The sequence below is a fragment of the Fistularia commersonii genome, chromosome 19, assembly GCF_037954325.1.
Source record: "Fistularia commersonii isolate RoL2024-O1a breed Wild chromosome 19, RoL_Fcom_v1.0, whole genome shotgun sequence".
Taxonomy (NCBI): Eukaryota; Metazoa; Chordata; class Actinopteri; order Syngnathiformes; family Fistulariidae; genus Fistularia; species Fistularia commersonii.
This window is the reverse complement of record NC_141302.1, coordinates 1,132,501-1,143,234: the sequence shown is the minus strand read 5'-3', so window position 1 is coordinate 1,143,234 and position 10,734 is coordinate 1,132,501.

The following is a 10,734-nucleotide window of genomic DNA, read 5'->3' as shown; positions in this document are numbered from 1 at the left end:
ACAATAGGAAGTGGAAGGTTTGAAAACAGGAAGTGGAAGGCTTGAGAAAAAAGTGGAAGGTTTCACAACAGGAAGTGGAAGTCTTGAAAACAGGAAGGGGAAGGTTTCAGAACAGGAAGTGGAGGGTTCGATAACAGGAAGTGGAAGGTTTGGAGACAGGAAGTGGAATTTTTAACAATAGGAAGTGAAAGACTTGAAACAGGAAGTGGATTTTTTGACAACAGGAAGTGGAAGGTTTGAAAACAGGAGGTGGATTTTTTGACAATCGGAAGTGGAAGGTTTGAAAACAGGAAGTGGAATTTTCAACAGGAGGAAGTGGAAGGTTTGATAACAAGAAGTGGAAGATTTCAAAACAGGAAGTGGGGGGGTTGATAACAGGAAGTGAAAGGTTTGAAAACAGGAAGTGGAAGGCTTGAGAAAAAAGTGGAAGGTTTTTCAACAGGAAGTGGAAGGCTTGAAAACAGGAAGTGGAAGGTTTCAGAATAGGAAGTGGAAGGTTTGATAACAGGAGGTGAAAGGCTTAAGAACAGGAAGTTGAAGGTTTGATAACAGGAAGGGGGTGGTTTCAAAACAGGAAGTGGAAGGTTTGAAAACAGGAAGTGGATTTTTGGACAATAGGAAGTGGAAGAGTTGATGACAGGAAGTGAAAGGTTTCAGAACAGGAAGTCAGAGGTTTGATAACAGGAAGTGGAAGGTTTTGAAAACAGGAAGTGGAAGGCTTGATAACAAAGTGGTAGGTTTCACAACAGGGAGTGAAAAGCTTGCTAACAGAAAGCGAAAGGTTTCAGAACAGGAAGTTGAAGGTCTGATAACAGGAAGTGACTCATTTGACAGCAGGAAGTGGACGGCTTCACTGCGGGAGCGTTCTGCCTGTCCTCAGTGTTTTTGTTTCTTACCGAGATAACGTCTGAGTGACTCGGCGGGGGAAGCGAAGGGGAAGCGAAGGGGAAGCAAAGGGGAAGCAGGAGGCGGCGGTGACTCATCTGCAAATGGATCCACGGCGACCCGGAGCTGCAGGAACATCTCAACATCCTGGATGTTATTAAGAGGAAGGTTTTATTTTATTATGATCTATCAGTCAATTTATTGATGTGTCCATGTGTTTAGTCGGGGATTTATATATTCCTTAATCCGTCTATTGTTTATCTATTTGTTTATCAAGCTTTCTGTTTAATCAGGAATTTATCTATTTGTCATTTTATTTATTTGTGTATTCAAATTTCTAGTCATTGATTCAAATATGCGTTCATGAATTTATTTGTTTGTTTCCGACAGGGATTCCTTTCTTTAATGGCGTTTCCTTTTTCTTCCTTTTTTAATTCAAAACATGAAAAAACAATAACAGAAATACAAAAAATGAATTCTTGAATTGAAAAAAAAATATCAGAAAAAAATAATTATAAAAATATTTATTATTTTTTTAAAGAAAAAGATTCAGACTTGCGAGTTCTCCCACCTTGACGAGTACTTGTGCTGCAAAAGCCGCTGCCATGGCGACGGCGGCGAGGAGCCACATCGGCCCTGGCATGCGGCCTTCTGAGCGCGCTCAGTGGGGACGGCGGAGGGAGCGCCACATGACATGCAGCTCACGATGACCAGCGGGGGCAAGAAAAGAAGGATGAGGAGGCAAATTGGAAATATATCAAGGAGGACGTGGAGGGGGGGGTAATAGCCTCCATGTATTCCCAGTTATCTGCTGCTGATTGGACGGCGGATGGAATTAGGGGAAGCAGTTGGAGGCTTTGACCCTGAAAACTGAACACTGGAATCCAATTTGAGATTGCACACACACACACACACACACACACACACACATATAAAAAACCATGCACACACACACACACACACACACACACACATGCATGCATCTGCTGCCACCTAACCAAGCATGAATCCTGCTGCTATTAGAGGGGGGTGCGGTGATGATGGTGACCAGGAGCCCCCGACACACACACACACACACACACACACACACACACACACACTGCACCCCCTTTACACGCCCCATCTCAACCCCACAAACCCCCTTTACAACCCAACTAACCCCCAAAACACCCCCTTTATGCTCCTTTTACACCCCCAATGCATTCCCTTTACACCCCCTTTACACCCCCTTAATCCACCTCCTCTAGACCCCCTTTAAATCCCTCCCTTTACCCCCAACTGCACCCCCTTTACACCCTGCACTTCATTTCCTTAAGGCGTCCACTGCAACCCCCCTGAACACCTCCTTACGACCACTACAGTGCCTTTGCACCCCTTGTACACCCCCCTTATACCGCTCACTACCACCCCTTATCACCCCCAAAAAACCCTCTCTACACCCCCTTCACACTCCCACCACAACCCCTTTACCACCCCACTAATACCCTTTGTACCCCCTTTACCACCCCTCTCCAGTCCCTTTACAGCACCACTTCAGCCCCACAGCACCCCTTACACCCCCTTCATACCCCCACTGACCCCTTTTACACCAGCTACATCACCTTTACAAACCCTGTACAACCACTTCATACCCCCGACTACAACCCCTTTACACCCCCATCAAAACCCATTGACACCCCCATTCCATCCCCTTCCCCCGGGACTCGAGTACCTGGAAGCAGTACAAGTCCTGCTCCTCACCTTGTGTGCTGGAATTTTGAAGTACATTTAGAAAAAAAAAAGCACTTCTCTTGGAACTTGCCCTCACATGACATAACAAACAAAAAAGGGCAATTTCTGATAAATTTTACACACATTTTGGGCAAAATTTAGGCACATTTTGGACAAATTTTGAACAAATTCTGACAAGATTTGCTACTCACATCTGAGTAGCAAAGCCAATGCTAATCCAGTGGCAAGTAGGTTTTTTTTTTCCCCCAAAAAACAACACGATGGTTGTGAGAGAACTCCTAAAAAGGACCAGGAAGTACCTGAGAGCTGGAGATGAACCCGAAGAACCCGAAGGAGGAGGTGGAAGCGCCAAGGAACAGAGATTACTCGTCGTCCACATCCTTACGGCTAAACAAGAGGGCTGTCGATAAGATCAATAAATAAAAATCCCAAATCATTGACAGGGAATGGGTTGAAATGTAATTACTGTAATAAACTAGTAGTGGAGCAGTAATTACCTGTAAGAACAACGGCTCATGTAGTACTAGAGGGGTAATTACTTGAACATAGAGCAGTAGTTACTCGAGTAGAGTGGTAACTACCTGGTAATAGCACAACAATTCCCTGGTAGTCAAACAGTAATTAGCTAGTAATTGAGTAGTAGTTACCTAGTAATAGAGAGGTATTGGGGCATTAATTTAGTATTGATGGAGCTATAATTACCATTACAACCAACAATTAAGTGATTAATTCCCGGTTACAGAGCAGTATTAGCCGGTAATAGAGCAGTAATCGCGAAGTAATAGAGTAGGAATTACATGTAAACAGAGTAGTAATTACCTGTGTATAGGTCAGGGATGGCCTGTTAGCAGAGCGCTAATTAGCCGCGGTCTGGCTGCGTAGCTCTGGATCCTGGGCGTCTGCGAGCTGAGCGTCTCTGACAGGATGGACCTCCTCAGGAGCCAAAGTGGATCTGATGAACCAAAACTGACAAGCTCTCCGGGTCTCCAGCGCCCCCCCCCCCCCCCCCCATCCCCCAACCGCCCCCCTTGTTCTCCAACTGGCGGAGTTTCAAGGACACTTGGCCCAGAACGTCAACAGCCGCCCGCGGCGCGACGAACGCCGGCGTTGTCGACGGCGCTGGAATTAACGGGTCGGTCTAAGAACGCCCCCCCCCTTCCACCCCGGACAGTTCAAATACCTCCATAAACCTGTAAAAAGGCGGGATTTCAAGCGGGATGACGGATCCGTAGCCATTTGAGCGCTCAAGACGACTTCCTGTTGGCGCCATTGACAACAGGAAGTGCAGAATAGCCGACGGGACCCGGCGGGTCCTCAATGGATGGATCCCTGGGTACCGCTAGCTAGCGATGTTAGCATCTTGGTGTCACTCCAGCAGGCGAGGTTTCCTTGACCAATGGGAAGAGAGGATGTTCTTCAGTCTGGTGGGACCAGAGGGGGAGAAGAAGACCTCCAGGACATCAGGAGAGGAGCGGAACAGCGCCATCTTGTGGCAGCTGGGAGAACTGCAGGATCAAGTCAAAGGGTTGTTGAGATCCCACCTCCTCTGCGGCAAGGAGACCATGATTGACAGCTGACCCTGTGATTGACAGCTGACCCTGTGATTGACAGATGACCCACACACACACACACGCACACACATACTGAGGCAGAAACACACACACACACACACACACACACACATACTGAGGCAGAAACACACACACACACACACACACACATACTGAGACTGAAACACATGCACACACACACACACACACACACATATATCTTTCTTCTATTTAATCTATACTGACACACACACGCACTCAAACATACTGAGATGCAAACTGACAGAAACACACACACACGCTCATACTGAGACATACACAAACACATTGAGACACACATGCATACACACACATTCTCAAGCACACACACAAACTAACAGGAACACACACACACACAATTGCTGGGACCTATGCACAAACACGTACACAAAAACATTCTGACACACACACACACACACACACACACACACACACACACACACACACACACATACTCCGACATAATCGTTTGTACGATCACACACAAACAAAAATGTACTGACACACAAACATGCACAAAAACACACACCCTGACAGGCATTATTACTAAGACGTACACACTGATGCACACAAAGATACACACACACTGAGATGCACACACACTAACCCAACCACTTAACCACACACACACACGCAGACCTAGATAATCATTAGAATGATCACCAACACACACACACATACTGACACACACACAGACTGAAATACCCACAGTGAGACACACACCTACATAATCAAACTCAGTGACACACACATACTGAGACAAAAACTGACAGAAACACACACACAAAACAGACTGACACACACACACACACACACAGTGATGCACACAAAGGTACACATACACTGAGATACACACACAAACCCAACCACTTAATCACACACAAAGACACACACACACACACACACACATAATCATTTACATGATCAATCACACACACATGCACACACACACACACACATCCACACTCCTACATAATCATTTGCACAATCACCCACACACACAAGCATACTGACACACACTAATGCACAAACACACACACCTTGACAAAGTCACACACACACTAACACACACACAAACACACATACACACTGACGCACACAAAGAGATACACACGCAAAGATGCACACACACGGACCAAACCCCTTATTCTTATATACGCTAAGAGACACACACACAGACACACACACACACACACACACACACCTGCTCTGATGCCCACAAAGATACAGACCCACTGAGACACACACACACACACACACACACACACACACACACAAAAACCCAACCACTGTTCCACACACACACACACACACACACACACACTGAAACAACCACAATGAGACACACCCCTTCATAATCAAACACACACACAAACACACCTCAGCTGCTGATACCTTTCAACCAATCAGAGGCCTGCTCATACACCGCTCTTCCTGACACTGCGTTCTGATTGGACGGCAGGCGTCAGCTGGGGATTAGCTTTACTATGCAAATGTGTTCTGCTCGGATGAAACGTGTTACACCTGCGTGGAGATGACGAGCAGTACACACACACATACACATACACACACATACACACACACACACACACACACACACACACACACACTGATTTGTTTAAAAATAATAACAGTGTAATTAAATTAGAAGGAACATGATACTCATGATACTAGTAATAAGAACCAGGTCTTCCTAGGGGACCAGGTCCTTTGAGGGACCAGGTCTACCTGAGAACCAGGTCTTCCTGGGGAACCAGGTCCTTTGAGGGACCAGGTCTACCTGAGGGACCCAGTCTACCTGAGAACCAGGTCTTCCTGGGGGACCAGGTCCTTTGAGGGACCAGGTCTACCTGAGGGAGCACACACTGACTGGTTTCTATGCAGGCTAGCTGCTGTCAACAAGCTAACCTTCTGCCCCCAACTAGCCGCACCCCTGTCTGCAACTAGCTAACTCTAACTGTCCCGTTTCAACCATGCTACTTTTCCCCAACTAGCCACTCCCTGTCCCCAAAGAGCTTAAACTCTGAGCACAACTAGTCACCCAAACTTAACCACGCCTCCAAGTCCCCAACTAGCCTAGCCCTGCTCCCCAACAATCCATGTCCACTCCCCAACTAGCCACATCCCTTGTCTCTTACTACCTCAACTAGTCACGCCCACAGTTCACAACTTAACATACTCTGTTTCTGCAAACTAGCTAGCTCTCTGTCCCCAAGTAGCCCAAACCACTGTCCCTGACTAGTCACACCTAGTGTTCCCAACTAGCCATATCCTCTGTCCCTAGCTAGCCATATCCTCTGTCCCTGGCTAGCCATATCCTCTGTCCCTGGCTAGCCACGCCACCTGTTCCTGGCTACTGCTGACGATTACTAAGTCAAACCCTGGTAAAGGTCTTGTTTTGTGTCCTGGGATGTGGTTCAAGTTAAGCTAATGCTTAAACTACACTTTGGTTCCACTTTGGAGTTAGCACGCTAACTCCTCCACCTCAGCTTTTCTATCCAGAAGGCAGGAAGTGGATCTATGTGCAGGAGCTAATGTTAGCGCCTTCTGACCCGCGGCCCAGAACAGGCCCCGCCTCCCGTCAGGAGGTGAGAACATGGCCGCCGCCAAGGTCCCGGCAAGGACGCGGCGTGGAGGCGCGATGTCACACCAACAAAGCCTCGGGACAAACCAAAGAACAGAGAGAACAGAAGAACATCAACATGGAGAAGAGAAGAACGGAGAGAACAGAGGAACCACGGAGAAGTTTCTTCATCCTATCCAGGTCCTGGAGGTGTCGTGGAGCTTTCCGGAACAACGGAGAGAACACGTTCTGCTCAAAGTCATGATCTTCCAAGGTCGTCCAAGGGTTCGAGGTTCTCGTCCAACCAGGTTCTCCACCGGTGACTGTGATTGACAAGTAGCCCCATGATTGACAGCTGACCTTGTGATTCTTGTGATTGACAGGTGATTCTGTGATTGACAGCTGATGCTGTGATTGACAGGTGATTCTGTGATTGACAGCTGTCGAGCTTTGTTGTTGTTTTTTTCTTCGTTTGACTTCCTGGAGGTTCGTTCGTGATCATTTAGACTTTTATCATTTATATTTTTCAAAGTCTGGCTCACTTTTCATCACTTGCTTCCTCCTTCGGTTAGGTTGGATATTATGGGATGCAGGGGTTGGAGACTCAGGAACTCATTCTATCTTCCAACAAACAGCTGGTCTTAGTTTGGTAGTTTAGTCTGGAGATACCGAGGGGGGGAGTTCAGTTATGGAGGACACACACACACACACACACACACACACACACACACACACATACACACACACACACACACACACACACACACACACACACACACACACACACACACACACACACTGTCGATTAAAATAGACACTCATCTTCTGTCTGGGTTTCCATTTTTCCTCGCCGTCTTTGAATCATCCGTCTGTAAATATTCATCTACCGTGATGTCTGACATTTATCTCCAGCGTCTCCTCCTCCTCCTCCTCCTCCTCCTCCTCTTCTTCTTCTTCTTCTTCCTCTTCCTCCTCCTCCTCCTCCTCCTCTTCTTCTTCTTCTTCTTCTTCCTCTTCCTCCTCTTCCTCCTCCTCCGCGTAGTTTGGTTTCTCAGCTGCAGACTTCGCTGATATCTTTGGACTTTTTATTTTGCCGATACTGCTGGACTTTAATTTCGGCGATTTGCGGCAACCGCATTCCCTGATACATGCTAATCATAATCCTTTAAGCTAACTGTAAAGCTTCATGCTAATCCTGGCCACTTAAGCGAACCCTAATATGTAAGGTTACTGCTAATCCTCCATGCTAATCCTGACCCTTCAAACTGACCCGAAAGCTGACCATTATCTATTAATATTTCCCTAAAGTTTAAGGCTAATCCTAACCATTCATGCTAATCCTGACCCCACAAGCTAACCCTAAAACTTGAGGCTTATCCCAACCCCTTCATGCTACTCCATACCTTTTCTGCTAACCCTATGATTCAAACTCTTCATGGTAATCCAATCTACGTGAACCAAACTAACGCTAACGTCGGCTTTTTATCAACAGGTGACCGTTTGGGGTTCCACTCCTGACATGAGGGGCCTGAAGCTCCTGGAGAAGGTTCTCCAGCAAGCTACCACTGTCAACCACCAGAGTCTCAGGGACGTGTTTGACCCAAACCCTTGAAACATGGAGGTTTCCAGTGGTCGTGCTAAACTACTAGCACTGACCATGCTAACCAAAACTTGGAACTGCGCTTGGATGAACCCGGAGGAACTCTGATGCCTCCGTTTAGCCTCCGGTTTTCACAAACACTAGGTCAGTGCAGGGCTAAAGGCGCTGTCTGATATCTGGGTCGACGTCCAACTAGAAGCTCTGATTCAGCTACACCGGGTCCAGAAACCCTTTGACGAGGCAACGTTTCTTTTCAAATTGGAGCGGAGTTTCACAGAGCCCTGCTGACGGGAAGGGAGGGGGGGGGGGGGGGCGGCTATTTTTAGAAACTTGCGAAACAAACTGGAGGCCGGTTGTTATTTCCGTGACACGTGGGCTAAATCTGCAGTTTAACGTGAGGACACGCGCCAAAGGGCTTCCAAAAGTGCTTCGGACGGATTCTAGTATCCAGTTAAGTGACGCTGCAGAAACACCTAATGGAGCTGCCAGGTTTGATTTTTATATCCAGCTCCCACCACGCAAGACCAGGGGCAGTAGAAGGCTCTGATTGGATGGCCTGAACACCGGTGACGTCATAATTCTGACTCGTTGTCAACCGAAGGGCCCGCGGCCTTGTTGAAAGCCTCGCTCGTCACGGGACCAAAAGCTCGCTTGAGTTGCCTGCAATCGTACAGCGCGGCGGTGAGATCTTTGACCCCCCTGACACTCGAACATCTGTGCTATTTGAACCCCCACAGAGGCCGGTGGAGGGTCCAGAAGGTGAAGTTGGACTTCAAACTAAAGATGTATACCTTTGAAATCGATTTTTTTATCAAGTGATTGCATTGGTTGCTATGGTGACGATACTGGCGCCAGGAGCCCCTTGGTCAGGTGATTCAACCAAAGGGCGATTCCCTTAGAAACATGGAAAATGGAGGGTAATTGCTTGCCCTCAAAACTCCACCTCTGACCTTGTGAAGTTACACGTACCACCGGTAGCTTTAACGCTTAAACAGCAAAAGTGAAACGGAGCATGGTGGAGTCTCAAGGTTCCTCTGACTTCCATGTCCTGGTAAGTCACCTGTAAGCAGAAACATGAAGAACATCTAGAGCAGTGGCTCTCAACTGGTCTGGATCCAGAAGCTACCCTTCTATCTTCACGACAGTATCATGAGTGTTTTTTGTGTCTCCATCTGCATCTACCTGCAAGTCATACCTATTCTGTTGAAGTTCCAAGTTAGCCAGATTGCTAGCCACTGTGTGGCTAAAGAGTCATTGAGATAAAAACCTACAACAGTGCTACATGTTAGCATTGCTGCTCCGTCTTGCTGCCTGTAGCCTTCATGTGACAAGAAGCCCACCATCGCGTCCAGTGGGTGTGCAGTGTTGCCAATAGCATGGCTGTTTGCACCGCTGTGCTATCTATCCTGATTGAACCTTCCAGTGGAAGAGCACCTTCTGTCACGTTTGTCCATTTGTACTTCTAAAGGTTTCAAGTGTCCATTGGTTTGTAAGAGGTAGTCCTCAGATCTGCCAACACCTCTTTGACTAGGGTTCAAGGGAGGACACGCCACTTCCTGCTATTTATGTTAGCAATAGTGTAGTGCCGGTTCTTGCTTGGAGCAGGAAGTACGCATGATGTCGTCCTCAAAGGTGCTCATGGGGTTGATCTTTGAGAAGAGGATGTGCTGCTACATGCTCACATCTCGCCCGACATGTTGGTCCTCATCGTAACAAACTCCATCTCTTGTAGTCGGGCATACATGTTCTTTAGTTAGCAAAGGTTCAAATCTGACAACATGTTAGTGACTTACTAGACACCGTTCTCCAGGAGGAACAGGGCTGCCTTCTGACATAAGTAGGACCTCATGGTCCTGAGAACACGTGATGGAACCCCAAAACAGTCACAACTTGATTGAAAACCTGTGAGTCTGAAGGACCGTTAGCTGTGATGGAACCCACGGCTGAACCTCCAGCTGAGGGCTTACCTCACAACTTTGCTCCTGGCTCCTCACTCTGCTGGCGGCTGGTCTGGGGAGTACATGTTGGAGTAGGCTTCTCTCGTTGCTGGTGATTGTCTCGCTAGATGATACGGGATGGAGGCCAGGTCAAGCTGCTCAGGCCTTCAGGACACCCTGCCCACTGGAGGCCAGATGATTGGGCTGCTTCCCAGGTGAACCTGGAGAATCACAAGACTCAAAACCCTGGTCCAGAAATCTGATGTCCCAAATGACTGACAATAGAGAGCATACAAGTCAACCTCAGAATGCGACCCCAGAAACTGCTCTCCTTAAACTTTCCCCAGGGATCATCGACACCTGAGAAGAAGGGTCTGGTCTCCACCAGAAGAAGTGCCACCCGAGGCCAAACACTTTCCCCGCTGTGAA